The sequence below is a fragment of the Chrysochloris asiatica genome, unplaced genomic scaffold (assembly GCF_000296735.1).
Source record: "Chrysochloris asiatica unplaced genomic scaffold, ChrAsi1.0 scaffold00205, whole genome shotgun sequence".
NCBI lineage: Eukaryota > Metazoa > Chordata > Mammalia > Afrosoricida > Chrysochloridae > Chrysochloris > Chrysochloris asiatica.
Window position 1 is genome coordinate 2,382,224 of NW_006408723.1, and position 9,253 is coordinate 2,391,476.

Consider the following 9,253-nt stretch of genomic DNA (forward strand, 5'->3'; position numbering starts at 1 on the left):
TACCGAATGTGCCATGTTGCTGTTCTTAGATGCTGCCAAGTCCAGCTCACAGCAGCCCTATGGGACAGAGGAGAAGCGCTCCATAGGGTTTTCTTGGCTACTCTTTATGGGAACAGATCATCTGGTTTTTTTCTCCTGCAGGGCTACTGGGTGGGTTTGAACCTTCGACCTTTAATTTGAAGCTGAGAATTTGAATCACCAGGCTTCTTGCATGGAAAATGCTTGAAAATAGTTCTGACACAAAACATACCAGCAAAAGTCTTGAAACTGCAAAACACTTGTTTTAGAGAATACAGATGCAGATCACAAGTTGTCCTCTCAGATGAAAGAGAAGTGGGGAGGGAGCTATCTATGTTCTTTGCTTCCATCCATTTTTACAGGAAGAGGTTTGTGCTATGCCTCCTATTCCTTCTGCAAAAATAAATGTTAAGCGTTGGAAAGATGGCGGAGGAAGAGCCAAGAAAAAAGATTCTGTTGGTTCCAGAAAATCTCCTGAAAAAGAGGAAGGCTTATCAGGCTCTCAAAGCTACCCAGGCAAAGCGGGCACTTTTGGAAAAGCAGCAGCAGTAGAAAGGAAAGGGTCTTAGGTTTAAGCGACTGGAATCGTTCCTACTTGATTCCCAGCGACAGCAACGTGACAGGGTGCACATCAGACGGCTAGAAGTGAAAGCTCATGGCTTGGAAGTGCCAGATGAACAATCCCTGGCCTTTGCAGTACGAATCCAAAGGATTAATAAGGTGACTTTTCGTAGAAGAGCATTCATTGCAAGACTTCGTCTGAAAAGATTTTGTCAAAGTGACTCCCCAAACCATAAAAATGTTGTGTCTAGTGGAACATTATGTGTGTGACATGGGGACTTCCAAATCTGAAGTCTGTCCAGGAACTCATCCTGAAACATGGACAACAATGTCAAGAATAAGACCATCCCACTGACAGACAACACAGTGATTGAGGAGCACCTAGGGAAGTTTGGTGTTATTTACTTGCAAGAGCTCATTCATGAAAATGCCTTCCCGGGGAAGTATTTCTAGGTGGTCTCACAGTTCTTGTGCCCTTTCGATCTCTCTGTGGCCCATCACGCTACCAAGAATAAAGTGGGTTTTCTAAAGGAGATGGGCTCACCTGGCTATCGTGGTGAACGCACCAATCAACTCATCAGGCAACTGAACTAGACCCAGAATGTCTGGAAGCATAATGCATTGGTGGAGGCATGTGTTTCTCTTTTCTGAAATGTCATCAAGGGTTTTCAAAGAGATTGCTTTTTGCTGTCTTCTGAAACTGGAGGGGAAAGGACAACAGTTGGGGTACACGACAGGCACCTCCCATCTCAAAGCTCAGTCCCAAGGAAAAATGTCAGTGTTTTCCACTTGGACACCACCTCCTCTGGAATCAGCAAAGGACTTGTAGTTGCCATTGAAGGAGATGTGCTTTGTTAATCCTGGGATTTAATGTCGGTGAATACCAAAGCATGTGTACAAGACTCTCCAAGACCCATGCAGCAGTGGACCAAGCTCAGAGACAGATTTGACCTGGGGTTCCTAAGTTCTTTCAAGTGGAAAGAACTTGAAATATAATTAGAAGCACACATACACACATACACATAAACATGTTAATTATCAATTACACCGCCTTCTAGCTGAAATACAGTGTATACCCACTGGCTCAGAGTCAAAGAGCTGTTGTTGTTGTTATGTGCCTTGGAGTCAGTTCCAACTCATAGCGACCCTGTACAGGGTTTCCGAGGCTGTAAATCTTTACGGGAGCAGAAAGCCTCATCTTTCTTCCACCGAACAGCTGGTAGTTTCGAACTGCTGTCCCTGAGGTTCGCAGCCCGAGTCGTAACCACTACACTACCAGAACTCCTTCAGAGGGCTGTTACTTCTAAGTTAAATGGGAATCGGTATCTCCCTTAAGGTCTCTTTTCCAGGATGGCTGGCACTCACAATCTATTTAAAACTGCATTGCTGCCACGCCACCTTGCTGGTTTTGCAGTGTCGCTGAAAACCAAGACCTGCCTGGACTATGCTCTTGTCAGGAATGAGGACTGTGGGACCACATGTGGGGAGATCGTATCTGCATAAAACACAGCGGGAAGGACACCACTGTTTGCCCAGGAAGGCCTGCGGGAGCTGGCAGCTTCACAGGACTACATGTTTTGAAACCCAAGTCCCCCCTATCCCATCCCCCCCTTCCCCGGTTTTCAAAGACACGTTGGATATCCAATTCTGCCTGCTCAGGAGCTCTGCTCTGCCGACCTAGTTTCCCCTGGCCCCGTTGTTCAGTCCAACACCCGGTCTTGGAGCAGATGTCTTATCTTCTATCGCAATGCAGCTGATGGGCTTTCAATCACTGGGCTCAAAGGCATCTACTTAATACAGTCCCCAACTTCCTGAGGAAAAGTCTGCCTTAGAAAAAAACAAGCAAAGTGGTTGTCTTACCATAAAAATGAGTGATGGTGAGTAATAATATAGCAGCATGAAGGTTAAACATATTGACCTCATGTAAAATAACAATAAAAATAATAATGTTCCTACAGTCACCAATGTAGAAACCAGGTGCCAAAGGGGGGAATTTAGGACAGTAATTTCTTTTTATCTGGGGGTTGCATCATATGCAGTTGAGGGTGTTGTTCAGTAAAACTGGTTTTGGTGGTGTGTGTTTGGAGATGTGTGCACACTGCCTCTCAGTATCACAAATCTATGTCTAACAGCAGGTCACCATCAGAGTCTGGAAGATGGCATGAAACACCTACGCAGCCAGGTGTTCTGAACCACCAGAAGTTTTAATATCCTAGTAAAAATGTTTTCACAGGAGCTTTCTTTTTAAGCACAATACTGACTTCTACGTGCATACCAGTTTAAACTTTGCCAAGAAGGGATATTACTCATGTCTTCATATTTAAATTCTTACAATCCCACCAGGTACACACTGGCTGCCAACCCATTAACAATGGGGGTCAAGTCTCTCTGATACCAGTGACCACAGGGTGACAGGCTGATACAAGGCTTTCTTGGCCAACCCCACAGTCCCTCCAGGAAAGACTGGCTCTGGAGCAGGAACACAGGAGAAAAGCCTGCCATGACCATATATCACCTGCAGTTAGCTCCCCTCTACAACTCCTGCTTTTCCAGCTGACCCTGTCAAGGACTGGGGGAGGCAAACCTAAAGCTGTTAGGTTACTATTTTATGTACACCGTGTAGGACAACAAACAGTGACACATCCACTTGTTTTTTGAACAATGCATGTATATATAGCATATCTAAGATATGTGTTAAAATTCTCCAGACACAGGCTTCGTGTGTGTGTGTGTGTGTGTATGTTGTCTTAAATCAGGCTTCATAATATTTTCTTTGTACTGCCCCTTCAAAATTTCTGTAACAAGCATTAATGCAGAAAATTGGAGAACTACCCACATGAACCAATGAGAAAACAAAAGGAGCCTCATCAACTAAACTTGGGGCAAGCACTTTGGATGTAGTTAGTCAAGTGAATCTTCCTAGGTAATTTTCAAGTCTTCTTGGTATGAATCACAAGGTCAGTGGTTCCAACTCACCAGTCGCTCCTTGGAAACCTTGTACAAGGTCGCTATGGGTGGGAATTGACTTGATGACACTTAACAACAAGTGTTTTATAAATTATCTTTATTATTTAATGTATTATGCTAATTTCTCAAGTTATTAAGTATATTCTACATATTATTTTTAAAGACTGACTAATTTACCAGCGGAGTCCCTGGATGGTGCAAATGACATGTTTAACTGCTAAATGAAAGGTTGGAGATTTGAGTTCACCAAATTCTTCTGAGTACCTCAGAAGAAAAGTCTGGCAATCTACTTCCAGAAAATCATCCATTGAAAACCCTATGGCATACAGTTCTACTCTGACATAAGTGGGGGCACCAAGAGTGGACTCTACTTATGAAATATCAGCCATTGAAAACCCTGTGTGGCACAGTTCCACTCTGGTATACACAGGGTGCCATGAGTGGACTCTACTTATGAAAAATCAGCCACTGAAAACCCTGTGGAGTACAGTTCTACTCTGACACACATGGGGTAGCATGAGTGGAATCTACTTAGGAAAAATCATCCACTGAAAACCATGTGGAGCACTGTTCTACTCTGAAACACATGAGGACAACTTGAGTGGAATCTTCTTATGAAAATTTAGTCACTGAACACCCTCTGGAGGATGGTTCTATTCTGACACACATGGGGACACCATGAGTGGAGCCTACTTACGGAAAATCAGCCCCTGAAAACCCCTATGGAGAGCACTGTTCTATTCAGACACACATGGAGGTGCCATGAGTCAGACTTGACTCAGCAGCAACTGTCTGCTGGAGAGTCCACTTCCTACCTAACCAATCAGCTTTCGCAACTGGCTTTTCCATTTTGTAAACACTAAGAGGCACCCATTCATATAAATACGTCTTTACATACATAATTCCTTATGATAAATTTATAGAAGTTGAATTCTAATGGTCAAAGCACCTTTAAAATCTTTTTAAATATACTGACCAAATGCCATCTTGAAGTTCCTGTCTATGGGAGCTCAACCTAAGTTTTGCCACATCCTAACTGGGTAACCCCAAGAATAAGTTTCTGAGTCTCCTGGTTTTCAATACCCTCACCTGTTAAAGAAAAAGAAAACAAAAAGTGTAAGAACTGTGCCAATCTTATGGGGCTGTTGTCAGGATTAAGAGGTGGGTGTATAAAGCATTTGGCACATAGTTTTTGATATCACTATAAAAACTACCATAGCATTCTTTTTGAAGATCTGCTCCCTGTCTCTAATACCTTCCTTTCCAATTCACAGAGGTACCACTAGCTCCAGAAACACAGCTCTGACCACATTTGATACTGCTTCAAACACCTGCACAATTATGCTGAGTTAAAGGCAGACAGGCACAAAAGTATGTACTATTTGATAATTATGCTTAGTTAAAGAAAACAGACACAAAGGCTAATACTATTTGATTCTATTCATATGCTACTCTGAAGAAGCACTGTGGGTGAGCCTGCTAATCGCAAGGTTGGTGGTTCAAACCTACCAGCCATTCCGTGGAAGAAAGGTAAGGCTGTCTGCTCCCATTAATATTTACAGTCAGAATCAACTCTCTGACAGTTGATCTCAGAATGTAAAACAGATCAGTGGTTGCTGGGGATAAAGAGAAGGGATTGGTTACAAGAGAGTACAAGAAAATTTGGAGGGATTATAGAAATTTTCTATAACAACATACAAAATTTCTACAACTTGATTCTGTAGTGGTTACATGATTATATGCATTTATCAAAACTCAGAAAGGTACACGTTGTTAAGTGCCATCGAGTCAGTTCTGACTCATAGTGACCCTGTATAGAGTTTCCAAGGAGCAGTTGGTGGGTTTGAACAGCCAACCTTACAGCTCAAACCAACCTTACAGTCCAATGCTTATCCTATAGTGAGTGCTGTACCAGGATTCTAGAAAGGTACATTAAAAGTGGTTAATCCTACTATATATAAAAAATATTTTGTTGTTAGGTGTCATCAAGTTGGTTCCAACCTATAGCAACCCTATGTAAAACAGAATGAACACCACCCAGTCCTGCACCATCCTCACCATTTCTGCTACACTTGAGCCCACCCTGCTGCCACTGTGCCAATCCACCTCATTGTGAATTAAAAAACTTTTAAACCTGCAGTAAAAGATGCCTTTGGAGTCCTGCTGTGGCACTGGACTGCAAGGTTAGTTTGAGCTGCAAAGTTGGAAGCTCAAACGCCCCAGTCGCTCCTCAGAAACTCTATTGAGTCGGAACAGACTTGCAGGCACTTACCAACAACAATAAACTCTGAGGATAGTCAGGCATTCGAGGTCTTCAGGACTTTTCCTTCCTATCACTCATTCATTCCATGGTCAGGCACTTATGAACATCCTCAGTACACACGTGCCCTACCACAGCCCACACCAAACCCAAGGCTTCACAACACTTGCTTACCTGATGTTTTCCAAACACATTCTCTACCATGAGCCCTGGTTTAGGACACTCCCACTATGTACCCCTCATTCTCAAGACTCATGCAGAAAATTCTCCTCAGCTTTCCTGGATCTGCTTTCTTCTTTCTCTAGGACCACCACCAAGTAACAATTCACTCCTCTTCCCTTTACCTAGAAGATTCTCAACTCCACTGTACATTAGAATTACCTGGGGAGCTTATAAAAAAAATCTCTTTCCCACTCTCTAATTCCAAGAAATTCTGGTTTAACTGGTCTGGGGTGGGGCTCAAGTATAGTTTATTTTGTTTGTTTTTTTTTTAAGCACCCCAAGATCAGAAATGAAAGCTGGAACATTGTAGTGTGGCACTGTAGGATAAGCACTGCATTGGTTAACCAGGAAGTCAGCAGTTCAAACCTACCAGCTGCTCTTGGGTCACTATGAGTCAGAACCAACTCAAGGGCATACACAACATCACAACAGATGTTAAAGGGATAACAAGGAAATGTTTTAAACAATTTTATACCAACAAATTCAATAACTCGGTTGAAATTAGCAGATTCCTTAAAACATGCAAATTATCAAAACTGACTCAAGAAGAAATAGAAAATCTGAACAGTCCTATATTAGTGTATAATTGAACGTATAATTAACTCATTAACATATATAATTATAATTTATTGTCTATAAATGACACATAAATAAAACTGATTAAAAAATACTATTTCTCTGGGCAAGCTTGTGTAAGCACGTGCATCCAGAGTAGAGCACACTCACGTGGGTGTGCTCCTGAAGGGTAGGGCCCAGGTCTTGGTACCATACTTCTTAATCTTCAGTGGGCACTAGAATCCCTTGCACAATTTGTTAAAGAACAGAATGTGAGGCCTACACCCCCAGAGCATCTGATTCAGTAGATCTATATGATCAAGAGCCAATGACACTGAAGGAAGAAGTCCAAGGTACACTGAAGGAATTAGCAAGAACAAGGCACCAGGAATTGATGGAATAAAAACTGAAATCTTTCAAGAAAGTGAGGCGGCACAGGAGGCACTCACTCATCTATGCCAAGAAATTTGGAAGACAACTATCTAACCGACTGATTGGAAGAGATCTGTATTTGTGCCCATTCCAAAGAGAGGTGACCCAATGGAATGCGGCAATCATCGGACAATCTCTTTGATACCCCATGCGAGTAAAGTTTTACTAAAGGTAACACAGAAACAGCTGCAAGCATACATTGACATAGAACTTCCAGAGGTTCAAGCCGGATTCACAAGAGGCCGTGGAACGAGGGATATCATTGCTGATGTCCAATGGACCTTGGCTGAAAGCAGAGAATATCAGAGAGATGTTTACCTTGTGCTTTATTGACTACGCAAAGGCTTTTGATTGTGTGGATCATGACAAGCTAGGGACAACAATGTGAAGTTTGAGTATTCCAGAACATTTAACTGTGCTCATGAGGAATCTGTACCTGGACCAAGAGGCAGTTGTTCGAACAGAACATGGGAACACTGAATGGTTTAAAATTAAGAAAGGTGTGGGACAAGGTTGTATTCTTTCACCACACTTATTCAACCTGTATGCTGAGCAAATGATATGAGAAGCTGGGTTGTATGAAGAAAAACGTGTCATCAGGATTGGAGGAAGACTCATTAAAAACCTGTGATATGCAGATGATACAACCTTGCTTGCTGAAAGTGAAGAAGACTTAAAATGTTTACTGATGAAGATCAAAGAGCACAGCCTTAAGTATGGATTGCATCTCAATGTAAACAAAAGAAAAATTCTCACCACTGGACCAATAAATAACATTCTTATTAACAGAGAAAAGATTGAAGTTGTCAAGGACTTCATTTTTTCTTGGATCAACTATTAACACTCATGGAAGCAGCAGTCAAGAAATCAAACAATGCATTACATTAGGCAAATCTGCTGCACAAGACCTTTTAAAAGTGTTGAAAGGCAAAGATGTGAGCTTGAGGACTAAGGTGTGCCTGACCCAAGCAGTGGTATTTTCAATAACCTCATATGCATGCGAAAGCCAGATAGTGAATAAGGAACACCACAGAAGAATTGATGCTTTTGAGTTATGATGTTGGAGGAGAATATTGAAAGTGCCATGGACTGCCAAAAGAACCAAAAGATCTTTGTTTGAAGAAGTGCAGCCAGAGTGCTCCTTGGAGGCCAGGATGGCCAAACTTCGGCTCTCATACTTCAGATATATTATTAGGAGGGACCAGTCGCTGGAGAAGGATATCATGTTTGGTAAGGTGGAGGGTCAGAGAAAAAGAGGTAGACCCCCCCCAACCAGATGGATTGGCCAAGTGGCAGCATCGATGGACTCAAGTGTGGCAACAGTAGTGAGGTTGGCCCAGGACTGGGCAGTGTTTCTTTCTGTTGTGCATAGGGTCACTATGAGTCGATACCAACTCGATGGCACCTAACAACAACAAAGGTGGAGAAGAGAATTTACACTTTTAACAATTTCCCAGGCGGTACTAATACTGCTTTCTGGGATCAGGATTTGAGAGTCACTGTCTCATTCATCCAAGCATTCAGTAAAGTTTGATTAAGAGTCAGTGTTGTCGATGAAATTCAGGTTTCAAATTGCAAACACTCCCAAAAGATGGGGTTTCTTTAGTTTCTTAGATCCCCCACAATTGCCTCACAACACACAGAATAATTTTACTTATTACACCTCTGTTCACCTCTGTCTACCTTCACTTAAATGTAAGACGCTGTGGGCAAATACTCCCTGTAGTAATTGGAACAGTGAAAGTGTGCCATAAACATTTGCTGGGGTCTCTGTGAAACTCACACAAAATTGCCAAAATTGAGACTGAAAAACCTTTAAAAAGTATCCAATCAATCTATCCCTTCATGTAACAGCCTGAGTTGTGTGAACCATTGGCACCACCTTAAAAAACTGATGTTGCCAAGCTTCTATATGGGCAAATCACTTAAGACACCTTGTGATGAGGAGTGTACAACTAATGAAAGGAAGAAAAGGGACACATATCTAGGACCACCTGCACCAGGTGTGACAGCAGGCAGCCCACAGGACACACTTTCCACAGACCTGCACACAGCACATCTCTGGTACACTGGCTGTCCCCTCCTGGCCACAGAGAAACACTGCAAAACAGTGAGGAGAGCAAAGTGGTAGGAACTGTCCTTACAAACAAAATCAAAATCCATGCACAACAAAGACCTGGGAACTCTTGGGCCCAGAGTCAGTGACATAGCCACAGAGGACTAGAGTAGAGAGGGAAG

General features: G+C 42.5%; 1 pseudogene; it reads left to right on the forward strand.

Moving 5' to 3' along the window:
- The first annotated feature begins 441 nt into the window (after window positions 1-441).
- LOC102842424 lies at window positions 442-1,173 on the forward strand (annotated as a pseudogene).
- The last annotated feature ends 8,080 nt before the right edge of the window (window positions 1,174-9,253 follow it).